Source organism: Micropterus salmoides, unplaced genomic scaffold (assembly GCF_014851395.1).
Source record: "Micropterus salmoides isolate LMB-PRFRI ecotype aquatic unplaced genomic scaffold, ASM1485139v1 Ms_hic_scaffold_20, whole genome shotgun sequence".
Taxonomy (NCBI): Eukaryota; Metazoa; Chordata; class Actinopteri; order Centrarchiformes; family Centrarchidae; genus Micropterus; species Micropterus salmoides.
The window spans coordinates 13,153,794-13,169,809 of NW_024041151.1; the positions used below are offsets into that span (position 1 = coordinate 13,153,794).

General features: G+C 41.1%; 2 protein-coding genes across 3 annotated transcripts in view; one reads left to right on the forward strand and one right to left on the reverse strand.

Moving 5' to 3' along the window:
• LOC119914154 (zinc finger and BTB domain-containing protein 7C) overlaps positions 1-16,016 on the forward strand; it is a 203,433-nt gene that overhangs the window by 98,156 nt on the left and 89,261 nt on the right. The window lies entirely within an intron of this gene.
• The window catches only part of sema4d (sema domain, immunoglobulin domain (Ig), transmembrane domain (TM) and short cytoplasmic domain, (semaphorin) 4D), a 36,548-nt gene that overhangs the window by 14,354 nt on the left and 6,178 nt on the right, over positions 1-16,016 (reverse strand). For both annotated transcript variants that reach the window (XM_038733227.1, XM_038733228.1), the window contains exons 2-3: positions 12,966-13,071; positions 6,190-6,248 (exon numbers count right to left, since the gene is read on the reverse strand). The gene's annotated coding sequence lies outside the window, so the exon portion shown is untranslated. The remainder of the gene's footprint in view (positions 1-6,189; positions 6,249-12,965; positions 13,072-16,016) is intronic.

A 16,016-nucleotide genomic window follows, 5' to 3' on the forward strand; every position in this document is an offset into this window, starting at 1 on the left:
AATCTAATTACCTGCGGAAATGGTTGGATGACTTGTCACATAAGACCACATTGTAGCTTCACCACTAGCCCCTTCATTTCCAATGCGGGAGAGTGCAGAAAAGAAGCTCCACATCCTGTGAGCACAGAGTATGGTGAGGACACATGGTGTGATCGAGGATGATGAGAGGGAGTTGGACATTCACTGCCTGCCAACAACTCCAACCTCTCACTTCTTTTCCCTCACTGGCTCTCTTTTCCATGTCCTCACTCATCATCAGCATCAACGCACAGAGATGCTCTTCTTCCTTTTGCTGCAGCACGCAAAGAGGCTGCTACTGATTTTTTTCTGCGCCTGTTGCTATAATACCCATGGGCCTAGCCACACACAAACAAACTGTGTAATGGGAAATGTGCTTTAAGTAGTTCATTTTGTGGAAAGAACATCTCTTGGCAGTTCAGTGTGGCATTTCCATGCTGTGCTGCACACTAACTTTCCTCTAGCTAAAGTATTTCATCTTCCTCACTGAAAAAAAAACCCAACAACTTCTGCTGCCGTCAAGTTGCTCTTTCACACCTTTATGTAAAGTCTATATCCTGTTGTCAATTCAGAAGCGAAGGGGAGGAATTGTTCTTTTGTGTGACAGCCAGTTTCTTAGACAGTAGACCAACATGAAACCATGGCAGTAGGGGTAGACTGATAGCTAGGATTTTGAGATAATCGGCATTAGCCGATACCTACATCACAAGGCGTTAAATAGCTGTTATATTGTAGAGAATAATGCAGATTGGCGTCACTTCTGAAAAACTGTTCCCCACTCTTCCTTAAACACAATTAATAAAGATTCCATCTAAAATAACATGTTACTGGCTAAGATAAGCATTAGATTGTACTCTGCACAGAATAATGGGATTATACATGATTTTTCTTTGTTATCTGCAATATACATTGGCTACCCTTCTCTCTAAGTATCGGCATTGGCCACTGAAAAACTCATATCAGTCGTCCACTACATTGCAGGTCACATATACTTAGCGTTTCCTCTGTCCTTCTCTACATCCGGTACCACAATTTATGAGCTTGTGGCTGGTTGACGTATCCCGAGGAGACAAGCAATAACAAAACTGCACTCTGTTGGCAGTTTATAATTAATTAATACCTAGCTAAAACTAATGCAGTCCGGCAATAAATCCCACCTTCATGAAGACTAAAATACTTAGTAAACTGTTCACTTAAATTCATGGCCATTTTGGAGGCTGCAGTGTGTGTTGCTGTTGAACTGTACTGCGTTACACTGACGGGTGTTGTCCACCAGATTCATACCAGTGAGGATAGGCTAAATAACAGAAACACACCGCTGTATAATACAATACAGAACTGTTTTATTACACTGCATTAGTTTTGGATTGAACACCTCTCAAATACTTTCAACAACAGCTGCACATTATAACCTTGATAGGATAGATAGGACTTCATTAGTTTTAGCTAAGTGTACCTAATAAACCATCAACTTGACGCATATACAACATTTTCTTAGTTCACCCCTGACTCAATCAACAGTACCATGTACAGTACCCGCCCAGCTGTGGGAATGGTGATAACACAGCACTTACAGTTTATGCAAATCAGGGTGCTCTTCTGAATCGTATACTGTAGTTTGACATTATAACAGGCAGTATGACCTCGTGCCTGATCAGTCCCCACAATTGATCAATCATTTAAGCAATCTTTTAAAGGGGGAAAAAAAAAAGAAATCACTGGTTTCAGCTTCTCAAATGTGAATATTTTCTGGTTTTCTTAGCCTTCTTTGATAGTAAACTGAATATCTTTGCACTTTTGTTTGTTGCTGAACAAAACATTTAAAAACATTACCATGGGCTTAAGCAACTTGTTATGGACATTTCGTTTCTATTTGCTTCCGTGTCCATAGGACTCCAAGTACTGCAGGTGCTTCTTTCACTAGGGCTATTCTCCACGGGTATTGTGGGTTATTTGGAGCGAGATAGCCTCCACTTGAAATCAAATACTGCAACCACAGAGGATGACACACTGATGGGGACAGATGTCTGCTCCAATGTCAATTGCAGATTAATGGAGTTTGGCTATAGATGTGGCAGAGACTCGAGCACGCTCACATGTGTACATGATAATGCCAACTGTAGGCATCAAATCCCTCATACGACCAGACAGGGACCAAGAGCCCATCTTAAAATACTGCCAGCTGCATCAGAGTTTGGGGTTGTGTTTCCCCACAGGCGGATGAACTGTTTTTGACATTTCAAGTGTAGATAACCAAGGCTTTACAATCTTAGTATGGGCTAAGCTACTGCTTTTACAACTCCAGCTGACTATTACACTTCCATCTGGTGATCAAGGCTACAGTCTCTCCAGTTTTGTGCCACTCTTAGGCAACATCTTAAAAAGACAACTTTCCTGATTTAGCATTACATTCCCATGACGTCACGATGGACACTAAAAAAAATTAACACTGTTTCGATGCAGCAGACACAAGAGAAATGATCTCTCTTATTCAACACATTCTTCTTAATTGTCAAAATTTGGCATCTACATTAACCACAATTCAACACAAGCACAGAGGGTTCAGTCAGGGGATTTGGGTGGATGTTAATAATGTCTAATGTAGCCTTGAGCCATTAGCTCCGTGCAGAGATGAGGAGCAGCTCACAGAGGAATGGTAACATCACTTCTTTCAAATTCCACACACACAGCCTGTTTTTTCCTTCTCACACTTGTAATGTTCAGCCACGACCAATGTTTGAAGTGAATATCACTTGTGGCAATAAGACTTCCTGAACCTCCTTATGCATCAAAGACTTCCCCTTACTTTCAAGAATAGTCTTATTTGCTCAATTTGTCAAAGTCATCGGGATAAATCAACACACAACCAGTTCAACCTGCAGCTCTGGTCAATGTCCAAACCATCAGGTCTTCACTGAAGATAGGCAGCAGCTTTCATTTGTGAAGTGCAAAGCTACCGTGTCAAAGCCACATCATGTTAACATAAAGCCATCTGAAAGCCAGTGAACAGCTGCAGAACCTCTACTGTACAGCTGACTATTTGCCATAGGAGAAAATCATCTAAAAACTGCAACAGATGATGCAGCAGTCATCGTACATTATCCATGATGAGCTCACTGGATGACAAATGGGAGGAAAAGTTAAACTTTTCAACTTCTTGATCTGGCTATATCAAGGATTAAGGCATGATCTGCTACATTCATAACATTAATTCACTTCTACATTTAATAATGAATGATGACAAGGAGCACATGATGCTCATTTCTGATGTGTAACAGGCTAGAAACTGGTACAGAAAATTAAGTAGGTAGAATTAAATTTAGGTAAACCACGAATGACAACCCAAATGTCTAAATTGAGGAAAACAGCTTGTGTGAATTCAACACTACACAGGGGATGTTAAATGGAAACCCTCCAATATAATTACTAGCTGTAGGGCCCCTGCTGAGCTAGCATGTCGACCTAAAGTGGCCACAGCAAAGGCAAATGAGGGGTCAGGTCCAGTAAGGGGTATATTTAGTCTGTCGATGGAAAGCTTTTTAAAAACAACACGCCCTTTCCCTGAGTCACATGGCTCTGGAAGATCTGAAAAACTTCCCTATAAACATACAGGCAAGTGAAGTAAGCTAACTAGAGGACCAGGATTGCTGTGTGGTGTTCCCCATCCAAGTACCCAATGTTCCTCTGTAGTTTAACATGAAAACATAATCACCATGCGCTTTTTTTTTTATTATTAAAAAGGAGAAAATAAGTGAAGGAGTTTTACTATTGACATCTGCAATGACAAAAATAACAATAAGGGAACTTTTGAGGATTACCTACTTACGCATTTACACATCTGAAAATTGCCTTTTAGGTCTCCTGTTAGTACACAGGTCTCAGACAGCAGTTTGTTGAAGACAATTAAGACTTTACTTCCAAGTGTCTTGATGCAAAATGCCAATATTCCCAATAAAGCACAATTTCCTGTAGAAAGACAACTAAAACTTCCTCAAACTAAGCTTCTCACACTAACCTGATGTGCTGTGAGGAGACCGCCTAGGTGATGCTGCTCTTCAAATGTGGTGTTCAAGATCCAGTGAAAAACATTTGTTTTGTCACTTATCATTGGATGAATACGCCACATAGTCTGGGGCTCAGATGAAAGCCACCACGCACAGTAAAGTCATAAACCTTTCAATTGATGTAGTTTTCTTGAGGCTACGGTGATGCCAGCCAGGCCTTGAGGCGTATAATGTGGGACTATTTTGGGAAGCTGCGAAAGCCCAGCTGAAGGTCTTGTGGTCCCCAGCTGAAGGCCTTGCGGTTGGTGAATGGTAGTCACATTGATGGTAGCTTTTTAAACAGCAATAGCCAAGAGCAGGTGACTTCAGCTCCCAGAGCAGAATAAGTCTCAAGGTCTGGGTTTTGAATCAACTGCCATGGAATATAAATATCTAAATAGGACTGCCCTTAGTTACACTGCAAACGTTTTACTGATTATGGTGCACTGGTGAAAGAATACAATGAGATAAATAAAGAAACAAAACAAACCGTCTTTCAAATTACAGTTACTCAGGGGACATTTGAAGGAAGGGGCTGTAAACATCACTAAAAACCCTACTATATTTTCTCCTCTCTTTCCTGCCTTTAAGAAGAACTCCTTTCTCTTCAGCTTTTCTCCCTTCAGCAGGCACTGATTTCATGGTGGTAATTTTGGACAGCAGAGACAAAAACCTCCATTGGAGTGCTGTGTGAAAACTCACCCCATCACCCACAGGCTGCCACAACACTAACAGTGTGTCCTCCTGAACTTGGCATACCAGGAGATAAAACACTAATTTCACCATTTCCTTCACAGCACAGAGAGGCGTAACAAACACAAAGCCAAGCCCAAAACGTTTAACACTGATCACACAGATTTCTCGTGATCTGGCGGGCAGATTTAGGACACACATCCTGGACTTCATGGTAATGAAAATAATTTACAGCATTAAAAAAACATTAGTTAAAGCAGCTGAATAAGCAGAATTACTTATAAACACAACTTCAATAATATAAATACATGCTGAAAGTAAAAGAACTTTTGAAAGACGTGATCCCTGGGGAACAGGTGTTAGCATCAGCTCCTCCCCTAGTTAACGCCACGCAAGCATTCTTCTCTCACTACAATAACACTTGAAATTTGACGTTATTTTTCCAAACATGAGGTCCTCAATTTCACACATTGTTAACACAAGTTAACAAAAGCAGACTTCTCATTTCCAGCTAATGACAGTATATTTTGTTAACTGGAATGATGACAGTCGCCATTTCATTAGCAGTAGCTAGCTAGCTTATTTAGTTGCTAAAGTGTACAACTTCCCCAAACCAAATTATCTGTAACCCCACATAATAACGTAGTATGCTAAAGATTTGCTCCTTGGAATTGGAAGTAAGGTTAGTTTACCACTTTACGTAGTACACCGGTTAGCTAAAAATGCTAACATAGTAGACAAACACGCTGCTTTATCCAGTACACTTCTGCTCCAGTGTTTTTGGTGGTGAAAAGGCCATAAAAAAGAAACCACCCTTCAAACTATTGAGTTTAAAGCCCCATTCACACTGCTTCCGCATTTGAATAAATTCAAAACTTGACAGACCTGACGTGCCTTGTTACAGTTGCAAAGTACAGTTGCTATGATTGGACAATCACTGTTTGGGGGAGAGGTTCAGCGAACTTTCAACTGCAAAGCTACAGAGCGTAGTTTGTTGTCCAAAAGGCCACTGGAAGCAAGCAGCAATGTATGTCACTGTAAACATTAGATGTATACAAAACAACGTAGACCATCAGCTTGCTTCAAAGCAGATATAAAACAAGAAAATCACAACTTAAAGAGAAAAGGAAAGCAAAATCACAAAGTGAAGAAAATGACAGTGATTGGTTGAAAGGGAAAGTATCATTACAAAAAAGGACTCAAAATTGGCACCACAAGCACCAAAGCCAAGCAGAATCAAATCAAAGTAGGATTGCCCAGGTCAGGTGTGGACATGCAGGGGGAACAAAAAAGGAGTAAAGCCCCGGGGGTAGTTACAGAAAAGGGGTTGTAGATGCATGCAGCATTCGTGTTGAAGCAGGCGGGCTCATGAGCAGCTCAGTGTCGCTCTGCACAGCAAAAAGGGGGAGGGAGGGAGAGGAGTAGAGTTTCTGACCTGTGGCTCCTTACAAGATGCGACGCTCTTCCTCCGGAGAGAATTATAAAATCCTCAAGCTAGGGAGGGGGGGAGAAGACAGAAAGATCAGACAAGACAGTTATGTAGAGAGTGTGTGCGCCTATAAGAGGGAAGAAGTGGTTTGTGTGCGTTGTGTGCGCATGTCCAGTGTGTTTGTGTGGTAAGCTGACTAGACCATGGTTAGACAGACAAGGTGATGAATCAGTAAAAACACATGATGCACAATAAGACTGCCATTAAACAACATTTACAAAAACACATATCACTTATTCACTCATCCACACACACACACACAAGTTAGGTAGATAATCATTCTGGGAAGGACAAATCAATTAGGTAGTGACTTAAATATCCACTGCCCAAGTCAGTGATTTCATATGTCAGCCAGGATACTGTCCTAACATTTTATCATCAAGGACAAATGACTGGTGAGCATGCAAATGATCACATTAGCACATTAGAACTTTAGCTTGTAGAAACACCATCAGAGGAACCTGAGGTCTGTGACTGCTATATTCATTTCCTCTTCCTCTTCTTTGCCTTTGAGATATGTGCGCACAAATGTTATCAAGGCTACTATACCTTCAAACCCCCTGAAAACATGCATATAAATGTGAAGTATTTCTCTTAAGTCTGCATCTAACAGTTCTTTTCATGAATCGATTAATCTGCAGATTATTATTTTCTTGAACCATCAATTAAATTGTTTTGTGTACAAAATGTCGGAACAACATTCCATAGCAAAATCCTAATTGGTCCATGACTTCCCCTTTTTTTTCAAACTCAGGCCCGCCCACTACAAACCACCGAGCGGGTCACGACCAATAACAGCACAGACAGAAAATCTCTCAACTGAAAACAACCAAAGCAGCTTTAACTTTGGCAGAGAATTATGTTGTAATGTAGCTCCACATTGTTCACAAAAAGAAGCTGATTGAGAAAACAGGTTTTTAGGGCTTTCACAGTTTTGTACAGTGTCAGCACTGGGGTCGTGCATCACTAATGAATCAAAACGAGAACAAAGACTTTAGGGAATAATCTGCATTAGCAGTAACAGAACAGTTAGCTGGGAAAATTCTTTTCTTTTCAGTACACAAAAACAAGTTTTTATAAGTCAAAAGGGAGGGAAGGTAGAAATCTTATTGCCATCGTGACAGATGGTTGTGCCTCCATTCACAACGCTTTCCACTCTGTTCCCTTAGACTGCTTCCTTGAGCAAAATGAAAACCTTTACAACAAGGCTGAATACATTCTCCCTGCACAAGTACACAAGCTTTATTCCCACAGTCCACTACAATCCAACTCTGTTTGAGTGGAAAACATGGACTTACATATTTACTTTGCCTTGGCTATAGTTCACTTTGTGACTCACTTTCTAACTTTTTAACAGAGAATCAACGCTCCTTTCAACATTTTTTTCCAATCTTTAAATAAATAGAGATAAACAAAACAAACAAGCAAGCAGTAAAATCCCAAGATAACAGACTAAAGCTGTCAGAATGGATGTTGCTGGCAAAGCAACAAATGCTGTCCCAGAAAAAAGGAGACAAATCTTCCAGACAACTGAATTCAGGTCACCCAAATCAACCAAAATATGCAGATACATTAGCATTTGCCCGGTGGGGTAAGCTACTGTAATGCAGGCCCCCTGCTCTACTGTATAAAAGAATAATCAGATTATGCTAAGCAGAAATGATACACACCAGACTACAAACATGGGCACTTCACTTACAAAGGATCATATTAAGACAAAAAAGAGAAGCATTGAATGTGCATGAACATGTCTATTCTCAGGTTGCACATATATTCAACTGTGACCCCAGTATCCTGAGTTAGTTGCGGTGGGGTATATTTATCCATATTACAATTACTTTTTGCATTTGTATCAAGTATGGATTTCAGCTGACCATAAGTAATAGCATATTACTTTCAGTTTCCTAAAGCCACATAAGATGGTTACTCATGTACATCAAGGTCAAGCGCCATGCTTTATAGTTGCAGTGTATAACCACTAAGACTATGCAAAATGTATCACTGTTTTTCCCTTTCCTCCAGACACACAAAGGAAAAAGAAAAAAGAAAAGAAAAGGAAAAAAGCAGAAATACACGACACAACGAGTCCCTGCCTCTCACCATCCTCTCACAGCATCAATGGACCACTGGGAGAAGATGACAGGTGCTTAAGATTGATGAGCCGTGGGCCAAAGGGTGTATCCCCCTCGACATCCTTAGGAAGCACTTTGACTCGGCTTCCCTCGGCTCCCACAAATCCCTGTGACAGCTGATACAGATCTTTTAACTATGTACCCACGATTGTCAATGACACCAGTGACACCGCGCCTTCACGTCTCAATTCAGGATGTCCGGAGTGGCTGTTAAGCCCAGCCGTGCCCCAAACCACGCCCTTGGTGACACCTCAGTCTGGAGAGGGGACAGAGAGGAAGTGGAGATGTCATGGGTCTGGGTTTTTTTAATTGATGAGTGGACCTGAATGAGAGTGGGCAAAGCTGGCCTTTTGAAGACTCTTCAAGCCAGAACAAATGTATTAATAGGCCCTACTTCAGAAACCCAGCCTATGGTAAACATACTGACAGGATGGGCTATTGAGCTCACATCACTGTGACACCTGATTTCCCCTCCGACGCCAGCTCAAGCTTTCGTCAGTATCATATGACCACCACAACTCTATTTCTCTTACCAGTACCCCATGTCTTACAGAAATAGTGAATTTAATTCAGGCATTTAGAACCAAATCCTTACTATCAGGAAGTCTCCACATATAACCTACAACAAACCAGCTGGACTATTTTATTTCAGCATAATGTTCCAGGCAATTGTGTTGTCAGCTTTTGGGTTTTTATTTCCATGTACAGTCTTGGCTGAGAAATCAGCCAAATGTCTAAAAGTCTAAAGAACCCCTGTTCAGCCAAGTTCTGAAGCAGACCATCTATTCATTTAAGTACCATAAAACAAGAGTCTACAGCCACGCAGGTGGCTTTGTGAAGCCGTACTCAGACCCAGCGGTGCTTTGAGCTAAACTCCCGCCCCCACCAGCATGCTAACACTTTCACATTGACATTGCTAACATGCTGATACTTAGCTGGTATAATGTTGACCATGGTAATCATCTTAGTTTAGTGTGTCATGTTTGCTAATTAGCAATAAACACAAAGTACAGCTGAGGCTGATAATTAGTTTTGCAGGTATTTGGTCATTAAAAAAAAGGTACTGGACCAATTCAAGTGTTGACCTGATTATGGCGCTAGCAGGAACAGTCAGAGGATTACCAAAGTCATTAGAATTAATCCTCTGGGCATCAACTCATATCTGTACAAAATTTAATGGTAATCCATCTAAAAGATGTCCAGATATTTAAATCAAGACCATAAATTTCAACCACATAGTGGCACAATAGGAAAAGTCAGGGGGATCACAAAGTATGTAGGATTCACACAAATCAGAACCACATTTTGTGGCAATTCATCAAATACTTTATATATTTCAGCCTGGATGAAAAGTGGTGTGGACCGACCGACATCTAGAATATCCCTAAAAATCAACGTGGAGTTATTGTTGAGACAGTTAAGAGCAAAGACCATTTTAAAAATAGCTGCATTCAGGTGCTTGGTGGAAAGCAGGAGAGATGCAATTATTAATCTACAAACATACAGCCAGATTGCATTGCACATAAAAGAGCAGTCTCTTAAACACGTTCTTCTAACAAATCCTTCGATTCAGTCTTTCAGTTGTCTGTATTCTCAGGGGTGCAACTTCTGATCAAACATTTGGGAGTTTAGCAGGTTTCTAACTAGCATACATGTTGCACTTTACTGTAAGTGACAGTTACAAAGCTCTTAACCAGCTTCTTAGGTGGTTTTGGATCCTTGCTCCCCTGGGACTGACATGAATACACACAAACACGTGGGTCCTTGACTGACACAGATATACAAAGCAAACAGACCTACAGTAGACTGGGAAAGGCCTCTCATCTCTATGACAGCGTGGTCATTCCAGCAAAAGCACACACACACACAGTCTCTCTCATCTCTGTGCAGCTACCCTTACTGTCCATCTATAAACATCCCAAGTCTCAGGCCTGTCAGTGCGCACCACCACAGGTGGGGGAGGGAAGGAAAATGAGCGAGAGGGGAAGAGAGAGAAAACAGGGTTTGCTATAAGAGAGGATATTTGAGTGTGCAGATTCATACAGTGGTTGGAGAGAGGACAAAGAAAAGAAATGAGTAGGAGGATGATTCTCCTTTTGGAAAACCGAATGGATCCGTTGCATAAAGAACCATGGACGTATGGTTAAAGGAGTTTAGGAATAACACATTTTTCCATCTTGCTTTTGTGTTTTTCCCCCAAAAGAACGGAGGCCCAAATCGTAGCTTAGAGTTTTACAGAAATGTCAAAATAACATTTGATTTGATTTACGAATACATTCTCGCATTTGGGGCATTGTCTTTCTGTCCTACTTTCATGATGCAATACAGTGAACCCTGGTGCAAATCATTGGTAAGATTCCTGTTCATTGAAATCCTGGTTGGAGGGTGCATGGACTCTGTACTTGTGCACACACACACACACGAAGAGGATTATGCAGACTTGAATTTCAACAGAAAGAATCCCCGTCTACAAGTGCTACGGAGCAAATCTGGCTTTAGAATGTTTCCTCATCCCAGAGCATCCTGGTACAATAGGAGGCTGACCTCAAAATCCCGCAATCGAAACATGTTCATTTTTGAGGGCACATTTGCAGCTGGATAATCAGCTCCTGAATGAATAGCAGGTTCTGCACGGAAAACACAGATGCAAAGCTGTTACACTAAGCAAATGTGAAGTTTGTGCACTTGAAGGTCATGTGCACGTTGTTGGAAAATGTCAGTAAATGTTGTGTCTGCATGGTAGCGTGTATCTGGGAATACCAATTGGAATGCACATATCTACAGAAATGTCCACTCATATCCCGCTAAGTGCAAATGTTTGCTCATGAGTGAGCTAGAGGAAAAAAGGGGGCATCTGTGTGTGCGTTAGAGAGAAAATAAGTGGCCGTCTTCTTCTGCCTTTGTATGAATCTTAAGTAGTTCCATGTTGAGGGAGCCTTTGTTCGCCGTCACTGTTGGGGGCACGTCCTCCAACTTCTCCCCTCACTTCCTTTTGGCGTAACATTTATCATTCTTCCCTGACAAACAATCATCCAACAACATGGACTAGCATCTAGCACACAATAAACTGACACCCTCCCCCTTTTCGCCCCTTTCTGGTTGCCAAGATACCTTTCATCCAATGGGACAACTTGTCAACAACATCATCTCTTACTTAGAAACTCCGAGCCTTCACTTCACTTTGATTTGGTCCAGCAGAGTCCCATTAAAAAAAAAGAAAAAAAGAAAAATAAAAAAATACTGCTGCATCTTGTTTTTTAAAAATAAGGTTTTACAAGATCATCTTTTTTCTAGTTTTTCTTTTATGCTGCATCCAAAACACTTAAAAACTTCCCAGCCTAAACGTCTGGCTCTGCATAAACACCAATGCATCTTTAAGGGAATGGCTGAAGTGGTATAACCTTCTAATTTGCAAGAGAAATTCCCCTCTGGGCAAGTATAGCATTATCCGACCCTACAAACCAATTAGATGCACAATATTTTATACTGACATTAAAGTGTGCTGTTCTTAGCCAGGGTGCTACCCAGAGGCCTGTTTCATAGAAAGACTGACTGACTCACCAGACCTCACCCCTTCTCTCGCTCTCTCTTCCTCTGAAGAGGGTCAGCAGGTGCATTAGTAATAAGTGGAGAGATGCTAGAGGTTGACTAAGTGCATCCAAACACTGAATCACATAAACTTCATTTCCCATAACAACACTACCTTGGAAACTTTACTGTATACATATAAAGCTCCTCTGCCTTTCCATTGAGTCCTTCATGTGCATCCATTACCAGTACAGTTAAAGTTTTCTGAAAACAGCCTGTTTCTTCTTTTTTGTTACTGACCAAACTTTTTTCTTTTTACTGCCCTTTTCCTTTTCTGTAACTCAAAGCACATAATAAGCCTGGCCTTGTTTGGCCTTCACCGTGTTTGCGTCTATCCCTTTCAGCTGACTGACCATTCACCACTTATTCCGCTTATTATGAACGCTGACAGCAGATTATTTTGCTTACTGCACCCAAATTCTCCATCCTCTATAGATAAAAGTCCGACACACACCGGACCGAGAGACAAAGGCAAAGTTGACAAAAGAGACAAAAAGAGAAAAGAGATAGGGAGCATAGAGAACGGGTCCAAAATGAAAAGGGGGAAGGGAAAAGATGAAGGAACAACAAAAAGAGAAGGAGCAGACGAATAGGTAGTATAGCGAAGCCTCAAACCCCTTTAAATGTCTGTTTTGTCAGGGAAATAAGGACCAACTAACAGCAGCAGCAACATACCAGCAGAGTGAACGAGAATGCAAATGAGCCCTGATGCAAATGTCATACGTCTTCAGGAACAAAACAGACCGTCTTTATACCACCACCACTCCCATTCCCCCCAACACAACACACTTCTCTCTGTGCTATCAGAACCCCCGACTCTCCTCCACTTCTGTACTGAAACACACATCCAGGAGACAATCTTGAGCCGAGCAAGAAAGATGTGTAATTGTGTAATCACAAGAGACAATCATCGTCTTACTCCACACTAGACAAAAGGACAGTACAGTGGGCCCTTCACACAAATACACACAAGCACACATTTGAACAAGATAAACCACTTACTTGTCTGTCATGGCGTCGGCTAGCGAATACTGATTCATTAAAACTTCTTTTTTGCTTTTCTTCACACAGTTGGAAATGGTTGATGCCCAGGCCAAATCACACCAGTCTACAAGAGAGGAGGAAAAGTAATGCTTCATTAGAGTAAATCATTAATACACAATATAGTAGTAGGTAGACAAGATCATAATACTCCCTCATGTAAAATTACTTTAACTTGATAGTAACATAATCTAAGGCTGAAACTAACAATTAATAATAAACCATTTTCATTATTAAATAGTCATTTTGGCCCTGGCCTTTCTGTGTGGAGTTTGCAAGTTCTCCCCGTGTCCGCGAGGGTTCTCTCTGGGTGCTCCGGCTTCCTCCCACCATCCAAAGATATGCAGACTGGGTTAATTGGCGTCTCTAAAATTGTCCTTAGGTGTGAGTGTGAGTGGTTGTTTGGCCTGTTTTAATTTATCTGGTTTTAATTTTTATGTCTTCTACTGTACAACTTGTCGAGCACTTTGGTCAACTCTGGTTGTTTTTAAATGTGCTTTATAAATAAACTTGACTATGTGTGGCCCTGCGATGGACTGGCGACCTTTCCAGGGTGTACCCCGCCTTTCACCCGATGTAAGCTGGGATTGGCTCCAGCCCCCCGCGACCCTGTATGCGGGATAAGCGGTTGTCGATGGATGGAAATAGTTGTTTTGTCTATAAAATGTAGGAAAACAGTGAAAAATGCCTGTGTCAGCCCACTATGATGTATTCTTATAGCTTGTTTTATTAAGCAAATAGTCTAATACCTAAAAGATAAGGAGAGAAAAAAATTATTCCATCAGAGAAAACATGAACTATGTACATTCTTTTGTTTTACTTGAATGTAGGTCAAGTAGCTAGATGATTCAACGCTCTCTGGCAAGAAACAAATACCTTATAAAACAAAGAGGTCTGAGGAATCACTTCTATTGAGATGGCTATGAAAATCACTGAGGGCATAAAAAACCCTAACAGGCCCTTGTCCAAGATGGGACTAAGGCTAACTTTGCAGACAATGCTTCACTTGCTCACAATTAGCCTAGCAAAGTCTGGTCTCTCCAACTTTCTGGGGGATACTGTTACCATAGTTACCAGGGCAGCCAACCAGCCAGCTAGCTAGCATAAACAGAGTGCACCAAGAAATCCTCTGGGTAAAAAGCAGACAGGATAAACCCAAATCACAGATGAATAATGCATTGTGTGACAAAGGAGCAGCGACAATTTGGATCAGTGCAGCTGGTTGTCATCCAGCATTAGATTGAATTAAAAGATATATTTTTAAAAGATAATAAAAATTCAAAATGATCAAGAGGGGCCATAAGAAGGTGCAACAAATGCCATAATCTGAAGAAAACTATAAACACGTCTGTGCTAATGTTTGAATGTACATAAATTAGCAGATGTTCACTGCCTGCTAGAATTCAGATGTTTAAATTTTAATGAGCTGATCACGAGAGAAGGCACATCCTGTGTCCTGCTGGCTGATGAGCAAACTCCCAAACCTGGCATTAGCTCTTCAGCTTATCTGCCTTTAAAAGATTATGATAGCAGCACGTTAGATTCATAGATTATACCCTGTTATGTGTTAACACACTGGCATAACACAGATTGTGACCTGCCAGAGTGGGATTTATGTTCCATAAGCAGATAAAAAGGTAAAATGACATTTCAAGTACACATAACAGACCTGAAGCAGAATAGGCAAATCATTTAAATCATATGTTTTACCTCAGAAAACGTGTATTTCAGTTAATAATCCAACACTGATTAATCCAAGAGGGTTTTATTGCTGTCAGCTACAACTGGAGGGACAGAGGAGTGAATGAAGTATCTCAACCCCACCCAGTCCTTTCAGCCCCAAGCCCAGACAGACAGCCACCAGCCTCAGAGCCAGCCAGCGACAGTCTGTCTGTGTAAGGAACGTGGCTCATCAGGCTGACGTGCCTCCTTTTCCATGCTACATCACCCCTGAATTCTTTGCAGATGTCGAGTATGAATTGACGTTGATGCTCCCGATGCATTTGTTTACCTGTCCGCATGTCTCTTCCATTTTCCTGTCTGACAGCAGCACATTGAACTTGTGTCCATGTGTCTGTCTTCAGTGCATAAACAGGCATTAGCTGTATATACCCAAAGTAATCTCCGGTAATCAGTTTAGTTCCATTTCCTGTAGTCTCTCAGTCGCTGCGTTTATGGGAAATATTTTCAAAAAAGGATAACTCCGATGTCGTAATTACCTTCACACAAAGTCAAATGAACTGGGGTGAAATTGGAATGAATTTGTGTGCTACATTGGAAATACATGTGATTGTGCAGGGCTATCTGCCAAATTTTTTAACAAAATGTTATGGATGAAATGTCACATTCTGTCTCGAGAAGCAGTCCATTCTTTTGCCTAATGTGGCAATCCACCCAAGTATGAGAGCTTTATATGAAAAATGTCCCATGCGCGCTGTTGTGATGATGCAAGTAGTCTTTTCCTGCAAAGCGAGGAGTTCCTTACCCAAAACCCCAAATTAAACTCTTGTCTTCTCACGCAAACAGTGATACAGTGCCTGGATGCTGGCAATTCAACACAATACTGAATGCAGTTAACAATAAACAGCAGCCAAACTTGTGCTGCAAGAAACCTGCAGCTGGTGGTTTAAAAAAAGTCACGTGACTGACAAGAGATTGAGTGGTTTCTCGCAGTGAACAGCAACAATAGAGACCTACTTACAGAACAGTGCTCTTTGAAGTGGAGTGATAGCACTTGAAAAAGACATGTTAGCAAGCTTTGACATAGCTGAACCCAGTGCTCACAAGCAATTAAGTTGTAATGTTAAGCAATGTTACTTTGTGGTTTTCTATTAGGAACAGAATGTAAGAAGAAAATGTGCAGACGCAGATGTCTGTAAGATGCAGACAAGGCAATATAGTCTAAGGTGCAGCCAAGTTCAGTTTTGTGTCATAGTAGTTTCAAGACATGTAAAATACTACTCAAGTTAAATTAAAACAAGCTCACTGCTGTTTGAAAGATCTTTTGACAGC